Source organism: Lissotriton helveticus, chromosome 1_2, assembly GCF_964261635.1.
Source record: "Lissotriton helveticus chromosome 1_2, aLisHel1.1, whole genome shotgun sequence".
NCBI classification, from domain to species: Eukaryota; Metazoa; Chordata; class Amphibia; order Caudata; family Salamandridae; genus Lissotriton; species Lissotriton helveticus.
Genome location: NC_136058.1, coordinates 340,099,169 through 340,116,085, shown reverse-complemented (window position 1 = coordinate 340,116,085; position 16,917 = coordinate 340,099,169). Strand labels below are relative to the sequence as shown.

At 35.8% G+C, this 16,917-nt stretch overlaps 6 non-coding genes across 6 annotated transcripts; all 6 read right to left on the bottom strand.

Moving 5' to 3' along the window:
- Window positions 1-685: 685 nt before the first annotated feature.
- On the bottom strand, window positions 686-757 carry TRNAD-GUC (transfer RNA aspartic acid (anticodon GUC)). The gene has a single exon. It is a non-coding gene; the product is annotated as a tRNA-Asp (tRNA).
- A 2,765-nt stretch (window positions 758-3,522) lies between these two features.
- On the bottom strand, window positions 3,523-3,594 carry TRNAD-GUC (transfer RNA aspartic acid (anticodon GUC)). Its single transcript has one exon. It is a non-coding gene; the product is annotated as a tRNA-Asp (tRNA).
- Window positions 3,595-8,471: 4,877 nt separating this feature from the next.
- TRNAD-GUC (transfer RNA aspartic acid (anticodon GUC)) lies at window positions 8,472-8,543 on the bottom strand. Its single transcript has one exon. It is a non-coding gene; the product is annotated as a tRNA-Asp (tRNA).
- Window positions 8,544-9,885: 1,342 nt separating this feature from the next.
- TRNAD-GUC (transfer RNA aspartic acid (anticodon GUC)) lies at window positions 9,886-9,957 on the bottom strand. The gene has a single exon. It is a non-coding gene; the product is annotated as a tRNA-Asp (tRNA).
- A 2,753-nt stretch (window positions 9,958-12,710) lies between these two features.
- Window positions 12,711-12,782, bottom strand: TRNAD-GUC (transfer RNA aspartic acid (anticodon GUC)). The gene has a single exon. It is a non-coding gene; the product is annotated as a tRNA-Asp (tRNA).
- A 1,342-nt stretch (window positions 12,783-14,124) lies between these two features.
- On the bottom strand, window positions 14,125-14,196 carry TRNAD-GUC (transfer RNA aspartic acid (anticodon GUC)). Its single transcript has one exon. It is a non-coding gene; the product is annotated as a tRNA-Asp (tRNA).
- Between the last annotated feature and the right edge of the window lie 2,721 nt (window positions 14,197-16,917).

Sequence of the window (16,917 nt, the reverse complement as noted above, 5' to 3'; positions counted from 1 at the left end):
CCCCGGTCTCCTGCGTGACAGGCGGGGATACTGACCACTATACTAACGAGGACTTATTGGCATCAGTTAAACAGTGCTCACCTCCTTGGGGTTAAGGCATACCCTCGATCAATTCACAGTATTGTAATAGGCAGATTTGCTGCTTTTGGTTAGGACAAGTAATCTTTTTTCCTAAATATTACAATACAGAAATTCTTAGCCAAAAACAATCAGTTTTATCAAGAAATTATTTCATTGAAATAAATATCTATCTATCGATCTGTCTATCTGGCTATCTTTCTAACTATCAATATATATATTTATATATATCTATATATATATATATAATCAGCTCACTTTACCATTTGCAGCTTATAACTATTAGCCACCAGGGGTCACTACTAACCAAAAGCAGTCATTCTACTTGTAAATTGTGCCAATCGAGTGGAACAGCAGCCTAGGATTCACCACTGCTTCATCTCATTTTCCAAGAGAATGCAGATGTAAAGTGTTTTTGATGGTACGCCTGTGCATATTGAAATATTCAGAGCATATTCTGAATTTCAGTTAACACATCAGTAAGCATTTTGGCCATCAGTGAATTCAACCATTTTTCTCAATCAGAATAGGCAAGGATAATGACAGATATATTTTACAATGTTAGAAAGTGCATCATTTTATTTAATTGCGTGAATAAAAGAATCGCCTCCCCGTCGGGGAATTGAACCCCGGTCTCCCGCGTGACAGGCAGGGATACTGACCACTATACTAACGAGGACTTATTGGCATCAGTTAAACAGTGCTCACCTCCTTGGGGTTAAGGCATACCCTCGATCAATTCACAGTATTGTAATAGGCAGATTTGCTGCTTTTGGTTAGGACAAGTAATCTTTTTTCCTAAATATTACAATACAGAAATTCTTAGCCAAAAACAATCAGTTTTATCAAGAAATTATTTCATTGAAATAAATATCTATCTATCGATCTGTCTATCTGGCTATCTTTCTAACTATCAATATATATATTTATATATATCTATATATATATATATATATAATCAGCTCACTTTATCATTTGCAGCTTATAACTATTAGCCACCAGGGGTCACTACTAACCAAAAGCAGTCATTCTACTTGTAAATTGTGCCAATCGAGTGGGACAGCAGCCTAGGATTCACCACTGCTTCATCTCATTTTCCAAGAGAATGCAGATGTCAAGTGTTTTTGATGGTACGCCTGTGCATATTGAAATATTCAGAGCATATTCTGAATTTCAGTTAACACATCAGTAAGCATTTTGTCCATCTGTGAATTCAACCTTTTTTCTCAATCGGAATAGGCAAGGATAATGACAGATATATTTTACAATGTTAGAAAGTGCATCATTTTATTTAATTGTGTGAATAAAAGGAATTGCCTCCCCGTCGGGGAATTGATCCCCGGTCTCCTGCGTGACAGGCGGGGATACTGACCACTATACTAACGAGGACTTATTGGCATCAGTTAAACAGTGCTCACCTCCTTGGGGTTAAGGCATACCCTCGATCAATTCACAGTATTGTAATAGGCAGATTTGCTGCTTTTGGTTAGGACAAGTAATCTTTTTTCCTAAATATTACAATACAGAAATTCCTAGCCAAAAACAATCAGTTTTATCAAGAAATTATTTCATTGAAATAAATATCTATCTATCGATCTGTCTATCTGGCTATCTTTCTAACTATCAATATATATATTTATATATATCTATATATATATATATATAATCAGCTCACTTTATCATTTGCAGCTTATAACTATTAGCCACCAGGGGTCACTACTAACCAAAAGCAGTCATTCTACTTGTAAATTGTGCCAATCGAGTGGGACAGCAGCCTAGGATTCACCACTGCTTCATCTCATTTTCCAAGAGAATGCAGATGTCAAGTGTTTTTGATGGTACGCCTGTGCATATTGAAATATTCAGAGCATATTCTGAATTTCAGTTAACACATCAGTAAGCATTTTGTCCATCTGTGAATTCAACCTTTTTTCTCAATCGGAATAGGCAAGGATAATGACAGATATATTTTACAATGTTAGAAAGTGCATCATTTTATTTAATTGTGTGAATAAAAGGAATTGCCTCCCCGTCGGGGAATTGATCCCCGGTCTCCTGCGTGACAGGCGGGGATACTGACCACTATACTAACGAGGACTTATTGGCATCAGTTAAACAGTGCTCACCTCCTTGGGGTTAAGGCATACCCTCGATCAATTCACAGTATTGTAATAGGCAAATTTGCTGCTTTTGGTTAGGACAAGTAATCTTTTTTCCTAAATATTACAATACAGAAATTCCTAGCCAAAAACAATCAGTTTTATTAAGAAATTATTTCATTGAAATAAATATCTATCTATCGATCTGTCTATCTGGCTATCTTTCTAACTATCAATATATATATTTATATATATCTATATATATATATATATATATATAATCAGCTCACTTTATCATTTGCAGCTTATAACTATTAGCCACCAGGGGTCACTACTAACCAAAAGCAGTCATTCTACTTGTAAATTGTGCCAATCGAGTGGAACAGCAGCCTAGGATTCACCACTGCTTCATCTCATTTTCCAAGAGAATGCAGATGTAAAGTGTTTTTGATGGTACGCCTGTGCATATTGAAATATTCAGAGCATATTCTGAATTTCAGTTAACACATCAGTAAGCATTTTGTCCATCTGTGAATTCAACCTTTTTTCTCAATCGGAATAGGCCAGGATAATGACAGATATATTTTACAATGTTAGAAAGTGCATCATTTTATTTAATTGTGTGAATAAAAGGAATTGCCTCCCCGTCGGGGAATTGAGCCCCGGTCTCCTGCGTGACAGGCGGGGATACTGACCACTATACTAACGAGGACTTATTGGCATCAGTTAAACAGTGCTCACCTCCTTGGGGTTAAGGCATACCCTCGATCAATTCACAGTATTGTAATAGGCAGATTTGCTGCTTTTGGTTAGGACAAGTAATCTTTTTTCCTAAATATTACAATACAGAAATTCTTAGCCAAAAACAATCAGTTTTATCAATAAATTATTTCATTGAAATAAATATCTATCTATCGATCTGTCTATCTGGCTATCTTTCTAACTATCAATATATATATTTATATATATCTATATATATATATATAATCAGCTCACTTTACCATTTGCAGCTTATAACTATTAGCCACCAGGGGTCACTACTAACCAAAAGCAGTCATTCTACTTGTAAATTGTGCCAATCGAGTGGAACAGCAGCCTAGGATTCACCACTGCTTCATCTCATTTTCCAAGAGAATGCAGATGTAAAGTGTTTTTGATGGTACGCCTGTGCATATTGAAATATTCAGAGCATATTCTGAATTTCAGTTAACACATCAGTAAGCATTTTGGCCATCAGTGAATTCAACCATTTTTCTCAATCAGAATAGGCAAGGATAATGACAGATATATTTTACAATGTTAGAAAGTGCATCATTTTATTTAATTGCGTGAATAAAAGAATCGCCTCCCCGTCGGGGAATTGAACCCCGGTCTCCCGCGTGACAGGCGGGGATACTGACCACTATACTAACGAGGACTTATTGGCATCAGTTAAACAGTGCTCACCTCCTTGGGGTTAAGGCATACCCTCGATCAATTCACAGTATTGTAATAGGCAGATTTGCTGCTTTTGGTTAGGACAAGTAATCTTTTTTCCTAAATATTACAATACAGAAATTCTTAGCCAAAAACAATCAGTTTTATCAAGAAATTATTTCATTGAAATAAATATCTATCTATCGATCTGTCTATCTGGCTATCTTTCTAACTATCAATATATATATTTATATATATCTATATATATATATATATAATCAGCTCACTTTATCATTTGCAGCTTATAACTATTAGCCACCAGGGGTCACTACTAACCAAAAGCAGTCATTCTACTTGTAAATTGTGCCAATCGAGTGGGACAGCAGCCTAGGATTCACCACTGCTTCATCTCATTTTCCAAGAGAATGCAGATGTCAAGTGTTTTTGATGGTACGCCTGTGCATATTGAAATATTCAGAGCATATTCTGAATTTCAGTTAACACATCAGTAAGCATTTTGTCCATCTGTGAATTCAACCTTTTTTCTCAATCGGAATAGGCAAGGATAATGACAGATATATTTTACAATGTTAGAAAGTGCATCATTTTATTTAATTGTGTGAATAAAAGGAATTGCCTCCCCGTCGGGGAATTGATCCCCGGTCTCCTGCGTGACAGGCGGGGATACTGACCACTATACTAACGAGGACTTATTGGCATCAGTTAAACAGTGCTCACCTCCTTGGGGTTAAGGCATACCCTCGATCAATTCACAGTATTGTAATAGGCAGATTTGCTGCTTTTGGTTAGGACAAGTAATCTTTTTTCCTAAATATTACAATACAGAAATTCCTAGCCAAAAACAATCAGTTTTATCAAGAAATTATTTCATTGAAATAAATATCTATCTATCGATCTGTCTATCTGGCTATCTTTCTAACTATCAATATATATATTTATATATATCTATATATATATATATATAATCAGCTCACTTTATCATTTGCAGCTTATAACTATTAGCCACCAGGGGTCACTACTAACCAAAAGCAGTCATTCTACTTGTAAATTGTGCCAATCGAGTGGGACAGCAGCCTAGGATTCACCACTGCTTCATCTCATTTTCCAAGAGAATGCAGATGTCAAGTGTTTTTGATGGTACGCCTGTGCATATTGAAATATTCAGAGCATATTCTGAATTTCAGTTAACACATCAGTAAGCATTTTGTCCATCTGTGAATTCAACCTTTTTTCTCAATCGGAATAGGCAAGGATAATGACAGATATATTTTACAATGTTAGAAAGTGCATCATTTTATTTAATTGTGTGAATAAAAGGAATTGCCTCCCCGTCGGGGAATTGATCCCCGGTCTCCTGCGTGACAGGCGGGGATACTGACCACTATACTAACGAGGACTTATTGGCATCAGTTAAACAGTGCTCACCTCCTTGGGGTTAAGGCATACCCTCGATCAATTCACAGTATTGTAATAGGCAGATTTGCTGCTTTTGGTTAGGACAAGTAATCTTTTTTCCTAAATATTACAATACAGAAATTCTTAGCCAAAAACAATCAGTTTTATCAAGAAATTATTTCATTGAAATAAATATCTATCTATCGATCTGTCTATCTGGCTATCTTTCTAACTATCAATATATATATTTATATATATCTATATATATATATATATAATCAGCTCACTTTATCATTTGCAGCTTATAACTATTAGCCACCAGGGGTCACTACTAACCAAAAGCAGTCATTCTACTTGTAAATTGTGCCAATCGAGTGGGACAGCAGCCTAGGATTCACCACTGCTTCATCTCATTTTCCAAGAGAATGCAGATGTCAAGTGTTTTTGATGGTACGCCTGTGCATATTGAAATATTCAGAGCATATTCTGAATTTCAGTTAACACATCAGTAAGCATTTTGTCCATCTGTGAATTCAACCTTTTTTCTCAATCGGAATAGGCAAGGATAATGACAGATATATTTTACAATGTTAGAAAGTGCATCATTTTATTTAATTGTGTGAATAAAAGGAATTGCCTCCACGTCGGGGAATTGATCCCCGGTCTCCTGCGTGACAGGCGGGGATACTGACCACTATACTAACGAGGACTTATCGGCATCAGTTAAACAGTGCTCACCTCCTTGGGGTTAAGGCATACCCTCGATCAATTCACAGTATTGTAATAGGCAGATTTGCTGCTTTTGGTTAGGACAAGTAATCTTTTTTCCTAAATATTACAATACAGAAATTCTTAGCCAAAAACAATCAGTTTTATCAAGAAATTATTTCATTGAAATAAATATCTATCTATCGATCTGTCTATCTGGCTATCTTTCTAACTATCAATATATATATTTATATATATCTATATATATATATATAATCAGCTCACTTTACCATTTGCAGCTTATAACTATTAGCCACCAGGGGTCACTACTAACCAAAAGCAGTCATTCTACTTGTAAATTGTGCCAATCGAGTGGAACAGCAGCCTAGGATTCACCACTGCTTCATCTCATTTTCCAAGAGAATGCAGATGTCAAGTGTTTTTGATGGTACGCCTGTGCATATTGAAATATTCAGAGCATATTCTGAATTTCAGTTAACACATCAGTAAGCATTTTGTCCATCTGTGAATTCAACCTTTTTTCTCAATCGGAATAGGCAAGGATAATGACAGATATATTTTACAATGTTAGAAAGTGCATCATTTTATTTAATTGTGTGAATAAAAGGAATTGCCTCCCCGTCGGGGAATTGATCCCCGGTCTCCTGCGTGACAGGCGGGGATACTGACCACTATACTAACGAGGACTTATTGGCATCAGTTAAACAGTGCTCACCTCCTTGGGGTTAAGGCATACCCTCGATCAATTCACAGTATTGTAATAGGCAGATTTGCTGCTTTTGGTTAGGACAAGTAATCTTTTTTCCTAAATATTACAATACAGAAATTCTTAGCCAAAAACAATCAGTTTTATCAAGAAATTATTTCATTGAAATAAATATCTATCTATCGATCTGTCTATCTGGCTATCTTTCTAACTATCAATATATATATTTATATATATCTATATATATATATATAATCAGCTCACTTTACCATTTGCAGCTTATAACTATTAGCCACCAGGGGTCACTACTAACCAAAAGCAGTCATTCTACTTGTAAATTGTGCCAATCGAGTGGAACAGCAGCCTAGGATTCACCACTGCTTCATCTCATTTTCCAAGAGAATGCAGATGTCAAGTGTTTTTGATGGTACGCCTGTGCATATTGAAATATTCAGAGCATATTCTGAATTTCAGTTAACACATCAGTAAGCATTTTGTCCATCTGTGAATTCAACCTTTTTTCTCAATCGGAATAGGCAAGGATAATGACAGATATATTTTACAATGTTAGAAAGTGCATCATTTTATTTAATTGTGTGAATAAAAGGAATTGCCTCCCCGTCGGGGAATTGATCCCCGGTCTCCTGCGTGACAGGCGGGGATACTGACCACTATACTAACGAGGACTTATTGGCATCAGTTAAACAGTGCTCACCTCCTTGGGGTTAAGGCATACCCTCGATCAATTCACAGTATTGTAATAGGCAGATTTGCTGCTTTTGGTTAGGACAAGTAATCTTTTTTCCTAAATATTACAATACAGAAATTCCTAGCCAAAAACAATCAGTTTTATCAAGAAATTATTTCATTGAAATAAATATCTATCTATCGATCTGTCTATCTGGCTATCTTTCTAACTATCAATATATATATTTATATATATCTATATATATATATATATAATCAGCTCACTTTATCATTTGCAGCTTATAACTATTAGCCACCAGGGGTCACTACTAACCAAAAGCAGTCATTCTACTTGTAAATTGTGCCAATCGAGTGGAACAGCAGCCTAGGATTCACCACTGCTTCATCTCATTTTCCAAGAGAATGCAGATGTAAAGTGTTTTTGATGGTACGCCTGTGCATATTGAAATATTCAGAGCATATTCTGAATTTCAGTTAACACATCAGTAAGCATTTTGTCCATCTGTGAATTCAACCTTTTTTCTCAATCGGAATAGGCAAGGATAATGACAGATATATTTTACAATGTTAGAAAGTGCATCATTTTATTTAATTGTGTGAATAAAAGGAATTGCCTCCCCGTCGGGGAATTGATCCCCGGTCTCCTGCGTGACAGGCGGGGATACTGACCACTATACTAACGAGGACTTATTGGCATCAGTTAAACAGTGCTCACCTCCTTGGGGTTAAGGCATACCCTCGATCAATTCACAGTATTGTAATAGGCAGATTTGCTGCTTTTGGTTAGGACAAGTAATCTTTTTTCCTAAATATTACAATACAGAAATTCTTAGCCAAAAACAATCAGTTTTATCAAGAAATTATTTCATTGAAATAAATATCTATCTATCGATCTGTCTATCTGGCTATCTTTCTAACTATCAATATATATATTTATATATATCTATATATATATATATAATCAGCTCACTTTACCATTTGCAGCTTATAACTATTAGCCACCAGGGGTCACTACTAACCAAAAGCAGTCATTCTACTTGTAAATTGTGCCAATCGAGTGGAACAGCAGCCTAGGATTCACCACTGCTTCATCTCATTTTCCAAGAGAATGCAGATGTAAAGTGTTTTTGATGGTACGCCTGTGCATATTGAAATATTCAGAGCATATTCTGAATTTCAGTTAACACATCAGTAAGCATTTTGGCCATCAGTGAATTCAACCATTTTTCTCAATCAGAATAGGCAAGGATAATGACAGATATATTTTACAATGTTAGAAAGTGCATCATTTTATTTAATTGCGTGAATAAAAGAATCGCCTCCCCGTCGGGGAATTGAACCCCGGTCTCCCGCGTGACAGGCGGGGATACTGACCACTATACTAACGAGGACTTATTGGCATCAGTTAAACAGTGCTCACCTCCTTGGGGTTAAGGCATACCCTCGATCAATTCACAGTATTGTAATAGGCAGATTTGCTGCTTTTGGTTAGGACAAGTAATCTTTTTTCCTAAATATTACAATACAGAAATTCCTAGCCAAAAACAATCAGTTTTATCAAGAAATTATTTCATTGAAATAAATATCTATCTATCGATCTGTCTATCTGGCTATCTTTCTAACTATCAATATATATATTTATATATATCTATATATATATATATATAATCAGCTCACTTTATCATTTGCAGCTTATAACTATTAGCCACCAGGGGTCACTACTAACCAAAAGCAGTCATTCTACTTGTAAATTGTGCCAATCGAGTGGAACAGCAGCCTAGGATTCACCACTGCTTCATCTCATTTTCCAAGAGAATGCAGATGTAAAGTGTTTTTGATGGTACGCCTGTGCATATTGAAATATTCAGAGCATATTCTGAATTTCAGTTAACACATCAGTAAGCATTTTGTCCATCTGTGAATTCAACCTTTTTTCTCAATCGGAATAGGCAAGGATAATGACAGATATATTTTACAATGTTAGAAAGTGCATCATTTTATTTAATTGTGTGAATAAAAGGAATTGCATCCCCGTCGGGGAATTGATCCCCGGTCTCCTGCGTGACAGGCGGGGATACTGACCACTATACTAACGAGGACTTATTGGCATCAGTTAAACAGTGCTCACCTCCTTGGGGTTAAGGCATACCCTCGATCAATTCACAGTATTGTAATAGGCAGATTTGCTGCTTTTGGTTAGGACAAGTAATCTTTTTTCCTAAATATTACAATACAGAAATTCTTAGCCAAAAACAATCAGTTTTATCAAGAAATTATTTCATTGAAATAAATATCTATTTATCGATCTGTCTATCTGGCTATCTTTCTAACTATCAATATATATATTTATATATATCTATATATATATATATAATCAGCTCACTTTACCATTTGCAGCTTATAACTATTAGCCACCAGGGGTCACTACTAACCAAAAGCAGTCATTCTACTTGTAAATTGTGCCAATCGAGTGGAACAGCAGCCTAGGATTCACCACTGCTTCATCTCATTTTCCAAGAGAATGCAGATGTAAAGTGTTTTTGATGGTACGCCTGTGCATATTGAAATATTCAGAGCATATTCTGAATTTCAGTTAACACATCAGTAAGCATTTTGTCCATCAGTGAATTCAACCTTTTTTCTCAATCGGAATAGGCAAGGATAATGACAGATATATTTTACAATGTTAGAAAGTGCATCATTTTATTTAATTGTGTGAATAAAAGGAATCGCCTCCCCGTCGGGGAATTGAACCCCGGTCTCCCGCGTGACAGGCGGGGATACTGACCACTATACTAACGAGGACTTATTGGCATCAGTTAAACAGTGCTCACCTCCTTGGGGTTAAGGCATACCCTCGATCAATTCACAGTATTGTAATAGGCAGATTTGCTGCTTTTGGTTAGGACAAGTAATCTTTTTTCCTAAATATTACAATACAGAAATTCCTAGCCAAAAACAATCAGTTTTATCAAGAAATTATTTCATTGAAATAAATATCTATCTATCGATCTGTCTATCTGGCTATCTTTCTAACTATCAATATATATATTTATATATATCTATATATATATATATAATCAGCTCACTTTACCATTTGCAGCTTATAACTATTAGCCACCAGGGGTCACTACTAACCAAAAGCAGTCATTCTACTTGTAAATTGTGCCAATCGAGTGGAACAGCAGCCTAGGATTCACCACTGCTTCATCTCATTTTCCAAGAGAATGCAGATGTCAAGTGTTTTTGATGGTACGCCTGTGCATATTGAAATATTCAGAGCATATTCTGAATTTCAGTTAACACATCAGTAAGCATTTTGTCCATCTGTGAATTCAACCTTTTTTCTCAATCGGAATAGGCAAGGATAATGACAGATATATTTTACAATGTTAGAAAGTGCATCATTTTATTTAATTGTGTGAATAAAAGGAATTGCCTCCCCGTCGGGGAATTGATCCCCGGTCTCCTGCGTGACAGGCGGGGATACTGACCACTATACTAACGAGGACTTATTGGCATCAGTTAAACAGTGCTCACCTCCTTGGGGTTAAGGCATACCCTCGATCAATTCACAGTATTGTAATAGGCAGATTTGCTGCTTTTGGTTAGGACAAGTAATCTTTTTTCCTAAATATTACAATACAGAAATTCTTAGCCAAAAACAATCAGTTTTATCAAGAAATTATTTCATTGAAATAAATATCTATCTATCGATCTGTCTATCTGGCTATCTTTCTAACTATCAATATATATATTTATATATATCTATATATATATATATAATCAGCTCACTTTACCATTTGCAGCTTATAACTATTAGCCACCAGGGGTCACTACTAACCAAAAGCAGTCATTCTACTTGTAAATTGTGCCAATCGAGTGGAACAGCAGCCTAGGATTCACCACTGCTTCATCTCATTTTCCAAGAGAATGCAGATGTCAAGTGTTTTTGATGGTACGCCTGTGCATATTGAAATATTCAGAGCATATTCTGAATTTCAGTTAACACATCAGTAAGCATTTTGTCCATCTGTGAATTCAACCTTTTTTCTCAATCGGAATAGGCAAGGATAATGACAGATATATTTTACAATGTTAGAAAGTGCATCATTTTATTTAATTGTGTGAATAAAAGGAATTGCCTCCCCGTCGGGGAATTGATCCCCGGTCTCCTGCGTGACAGGCGGGGATACTGACCACTATACTAACGAGGACTTATTGGCATCAGTTAAACAGTGCTCACCTCCTTGGGGTTAAGGCATACCCTCGATCAATTCACAGTATTGTAATAGGCAGATTTGCTGCTTTTGGTTAGGACAAGTAATCTTTTTTCCTAAATATTACAATACAGAAATTCCTAGCCAAAAACAATCAGTTTTATCAAGAAATTATTTCATTGAAATAAATATCTATCTATCGATCTGTCTATCTGGCTATCTTTCTAACTATCAATATATATATTTATATATATCTATATATATATATATATAATCAGCTCACTTTATCATTTGCAGCTTATAACTATTAGCCACCAGGGGTCACTACTAACCAAAAGCAGTCATTCTACTTGTAAATTGTGCCAATCGAGTGGAACAGCAGCCTAGGATTCACCACTGCTTCATCTCATTTTCCAAGAGAATGCAGATGTAAAGTGTTTTTGATGGTACGCCTGTGCATATTGAAATATTCAGAGCATATTCTGAATTTCAGTTAACACATCAGTAAGCATTTTGTCCATCTGTGAATTCAACCTTTTTTCTCAATCGGAATAGGCAAGGATAATGACAGATATATTTTACAATGTTAGAAAGTGCATCATTTTATTTAATTGTGTGAATAAAAGGAATTGCCTCCCCGTCGGGGAATTGATCCCCGGTCTCCTGCGTGACAGGCGGGGATACTGACCACTATACTAACGAGGACTTATTGGCATCAGTTAAACAGTGCTCACCTCCTTGGGGTTAAGGCATACCCTCGATCAATTCACAGTATTGTAATAGGCAGATTTGCTGCTTTTGGTTAGGACAAGTAATCTTTTTTCCTAAATATTACAATACAGAAATTCTTAGCCAAAAACAATCAGTTTTATCAAGAAATTATTTCATTGAAATAAATATCTATCTATCGATCTGTCTATCTGGCTATCTTTCTAACTATCAATATATATATTTATATATATCTATATATATATATATAATCAGCTCACTTTACCATTTGCAGCTTATAACTATTAGCCACCAGGGGTCACTACTAACCAAAAGCAGTCATTCTACTTGTAAATTGTGCCAATCGAGTGGAACAGCAGCCTAGGATTCACCACTGCTTCATCTCATTTTCCAAGAGAATGCAGATGTAAAGTGTTTTTGATGGTACGCCTGTGCATATTGAAATATTCAGAGCATATTCTGAATTTCAGTTAACACATCAGTAAGCATTTTGGCCATCAGTGAATTCAACCATTTTTCTCAATCAGAATAGGCAAGGATAATGACAGATATATTTTACAATGTTAGAAAGTGCATCATTTTATTTAATTGCGTGAATAAAAGAATCGCCTCCCCGTCGGGGAATTGAACCCCGGTCTCCCGCGTGACAGGCGGGGATACTGACCACTATACTAACGAGGACTTATTGGCATCAGTTAAACAGTGCTCACCTCCTTGGGGTTAAGGCATACCCTCGATCAATTCACAGTATTGTAATAGGCAGATTTGCTGCTTTTGGTTAGGACAAGTAATCTTTTTTCCTAAATATTACAATACAGAAATTCCTAGCCAAAAACAATCAGTTTTATCAAGAAATTATTTCATTGAAATAAATATCTATCTATCGATCTGTCTATCTGGCTATCTTTCTAACTATCAATATATATATTTATATATATCTATATATATATATATATAATCAGCTCACTTTATCATTTGCAGCTTATAACTATTAGCCACCAGGGGTCACTACTAACCAAAAGCAGTCATTCTACTTGTAAATTGTGCCAATCGAGTGGAACAGCAGCCTAGGATTCACCACTGCTTCATCTCATTTTCCAAGAGAATGCAGATGTAAAGTGTTTTTGATGGTACGCCTGTGCATATTGAAATATTCAGAGCATATTCTGAATTTCAGTTAACACATCAGTAAGCATTTTGTCCATCTGTGAATTCAACCTTTTTTCTCAATCGGAATAGGCAAGGATAATGACAGATATATTTTACAATGTTAGAAAGTGCATCATTTTATTTAATTGTGTGAATAAAAGGAATTGCATCCCCGTCGGGGAATTGATCCCCGGTCTCCTGCGTGACAGGCGGGGATACTGACCACTATACTAACGAGGACTTATTGGCATCAGTTAAACAGTGCTCACCTCCTTGGGGTTAAGGCATACCCTCGATCAATTCACAGTATTGTAATAGGCAGATTTGCTGCTTTTGGTTAGGACAAGTAATCTTTTTTCCTAAATATTACAATACAGAAATTCTTAGCCAAAAACAATCAGTTTTATCAAGAAATTATTTCATTGAAATAAATATCTATCTATCGATCTGTCTATCTGGCTATCTTTCTAACTATCAATATATATATTTATATATATCTATATATATATATATAATCAGCTCACTTTACCATTTGCAGCTTATAACTATTAGCCACCAGGGGTCACTACTAACCAAAAGCAGTCATTCTACTTGTAAATTGTGCCAATCGAGTGGAACAGCAGCCTAGGATTCACCACTGCTTCATCTCATTTTCCAAGAGAATGCAGATGTAAAGTGTTTTTGATGGTACGCCTGTGCATATTGAAATATTCAGAGCATATTCTGAATTTCAGTTAACACATCAGTAAGCATTTTGTCCATCAGTGAATTCAACCTTTTTTCTCAATCGGAATAGGCAAGGATAATGACAGATATATTTTACAATGTTAGAAAGTGCATCATTTTATTTAATTGTGTGAATAAAAGGAATCGCCTCCCCGTCGGGGAATTGAACCCCGGTCTCCCGCGTGACAGGCGGGGATACTGACCACTATACTAACGAGGACTTATTGGCATCAGTTAAACAGTGCTCACCTCCTTGGGGTTAAGGCATACCCTCGATCAATTCACAGTATTGTAATAGGCAGATTTGCTGCTTTTGGTTAGGACAAGTAATCTTTTTTCCTAAATATTACAATACAGAAATTCCTAGCCAAAAACAATCAGTTTTATCAAGAAATTATTTCATTGAAATAAATATCTATCTATCGATCTGTCTATCTGGCTATCTTTCTAACTATCAATATATATATTTATATATATATATATATATATAATCAGCTCACTTTATCATTTGCAGCTTATAACTATTAGCCACCAGGGGTCACTACTAACCAAAAGCAGTCACTCTACTTGTACATTGTGCCAATCGAGTGGGACAGCAGCCTAGGATTCACCACTGCTTCATCTCATTTTCCAAGAGAATGCAGATGTCAAGTGTTTTTGATGGTACGCCTGTGCATATTGAAATATTCAGAGCATATTCTGAATTTCAGTTAACACATCAGTAAGCATTTTGTCCATCTGTGAATTCAACCTTTTTTCTCAATCGGAATAGGCAAGGATAATGACAGATATATTTTACAATGTTAGAAAGTGCATCATTTTATTTAATTGTGTGAATAAAAGGAATTGCCTCCCCGTCGGGGAATTGATCCCCGGTCTCCTGCGTGACAGGCGGGGATACTGACCACTATACTAACGAGGACTTATTGGCATCAGTTAAACAGTGCTCACCTCCTTGGGGTTAAGGCATACCCTCGATCAATTCACAGTATTGTAATAGGCAGATTTGCTGCTTTTGGTTAGGACAAGTAATCTTTTTTCCTAAATATTACAATACAGAAATTCTTAGCCAAAAACAATCAGTTTTATCAAGAAATTATTTCATTGAAATAAATATCTATCTATCGATCTGTCTATCTGGCTATCTTTCTAACTATCAATATATATATTTATATATATCTATATATATATATATATATAATCAGCTCACTTTATCATTTGCAGCTTATAACTATTAGCCACCAGGGGTCACTACTAACCAAAAGCAGTCATTCTACTTGTAAATTGTGCCAATCGAGTGGGACAGCAGCCTAGGATTCACCACTGCTTCATCTCATTTTCCAAGAGAATGCAGATGTCAAGTGTTTTTGATGGTACGCCTGTGCATATTGAAATATTCAGAGCATATTCTGAATTTCAGTTAACACATCAGTAAGCATTTTGTCCATCTGTGAATTCAACCTTTTTTCTCAATCGGAATAGGCAAGGATAATGACAGATATATTTTACAATGTTAGAAAGTGCATCATTTTATTTAATTGTGTGAATAAAAGGAATTGCCTCCCCGTCGGGGAATTGATCCCCGGTCTCCTGCGTGACAGGCGGGGATACTGACCACTATACTAACGAGGACTTATTGGCATCAGTTAAACAGTGCTCACCTCCTTGGGGTTAAGGCATACCCTCGATCAATTCACAGTATTGTAATAGGCAGATTTGCTGCTTTTGGTTAGGACAAGTAATCTTTTTTCCTAAATATTACAATACAGAAATTCCTAGCCAAAAACAATCAGTTTTATCAAGAAATTATTTCATTGAAATAAATATCTATCTATCGATCTGTCTATCTGGCTATCTTTCTAACTATCAATATATATATTTATATATATCTATATATATATATATATAATCAGCTCACTTTATCATTTGCAGCTTATAACTATTAGCCACCAGGGGTCACTACTAACCAAAAGCAGTCATTCTACTTGTAAATTGTGCCAATCGAGTGGGACAGCAGCCTAGGATTCACCACTGCTTCATCTCATTTTCCAAGAGAATGCAGATGTCAAGTGTTTTTGATGGTACGCCTGTGCATATTGAAATATTCAGAGCATATTCTGAATTTCAGTTAACACATCAGTAAGCATTTTGTCCATCTGTGAATTCAACCTTTTTTCTCAATCGGAATAGGCAAGGATAATGACAGATATATTTTACAATGTTAGAAAGTGCATCATTTTATTTAATTGTGTGAATAAAAGGAATTGCCTCCCCGTCGGGGAATTGATCCCCGGTCTCCTGCGTGACAGGCGGGGATACTGACCACTATACTAACGAGGACTTATTGGCATCAGTTAAACAGTGCTCACCTCCTTGGGGTTAAGGCATACCCTCGATCAATTCACAGTATTGTAATAGGCAAATTTGCTGCTTTTGGTTAGGACAAGTAATCTTTTTTCCTAAATATTACAATACAGAAATTCCTAGCCAAAAACAATCAGTTTTATCAAGAAATTATTTCATTGAAATAAATATCTATCTATCGATCTGTCTATCTGGCTATCTTTCTAACTATCAATATATATATTTATATATATCTATATATATATATATATATAATCAGCTCACTTTATCATTTGCAGCTTATAACTATTAGCCACCAGGGGTCACTACTAACCAAAAGCAGTCATTCTACTTGTAAATTGTGCCAATCGAGTGGAACAGCAGCCTAGGATTCACCACTGCTTCATCTCATTTTCCAAGAGAATGCAGATGTAAAGTGTTTTTGATGGTACGCCTGTGCATATTGAAATATTCAGAGCATATTCTGAATTTCAGTTAACACATCAGTAAGCATTTTGTCCATCTGTGAATTCAACCTTTTTTCTCAATCGGAATAGGCCAGGATAATGACAGATATATTTTACAATGTTAGAAAGTG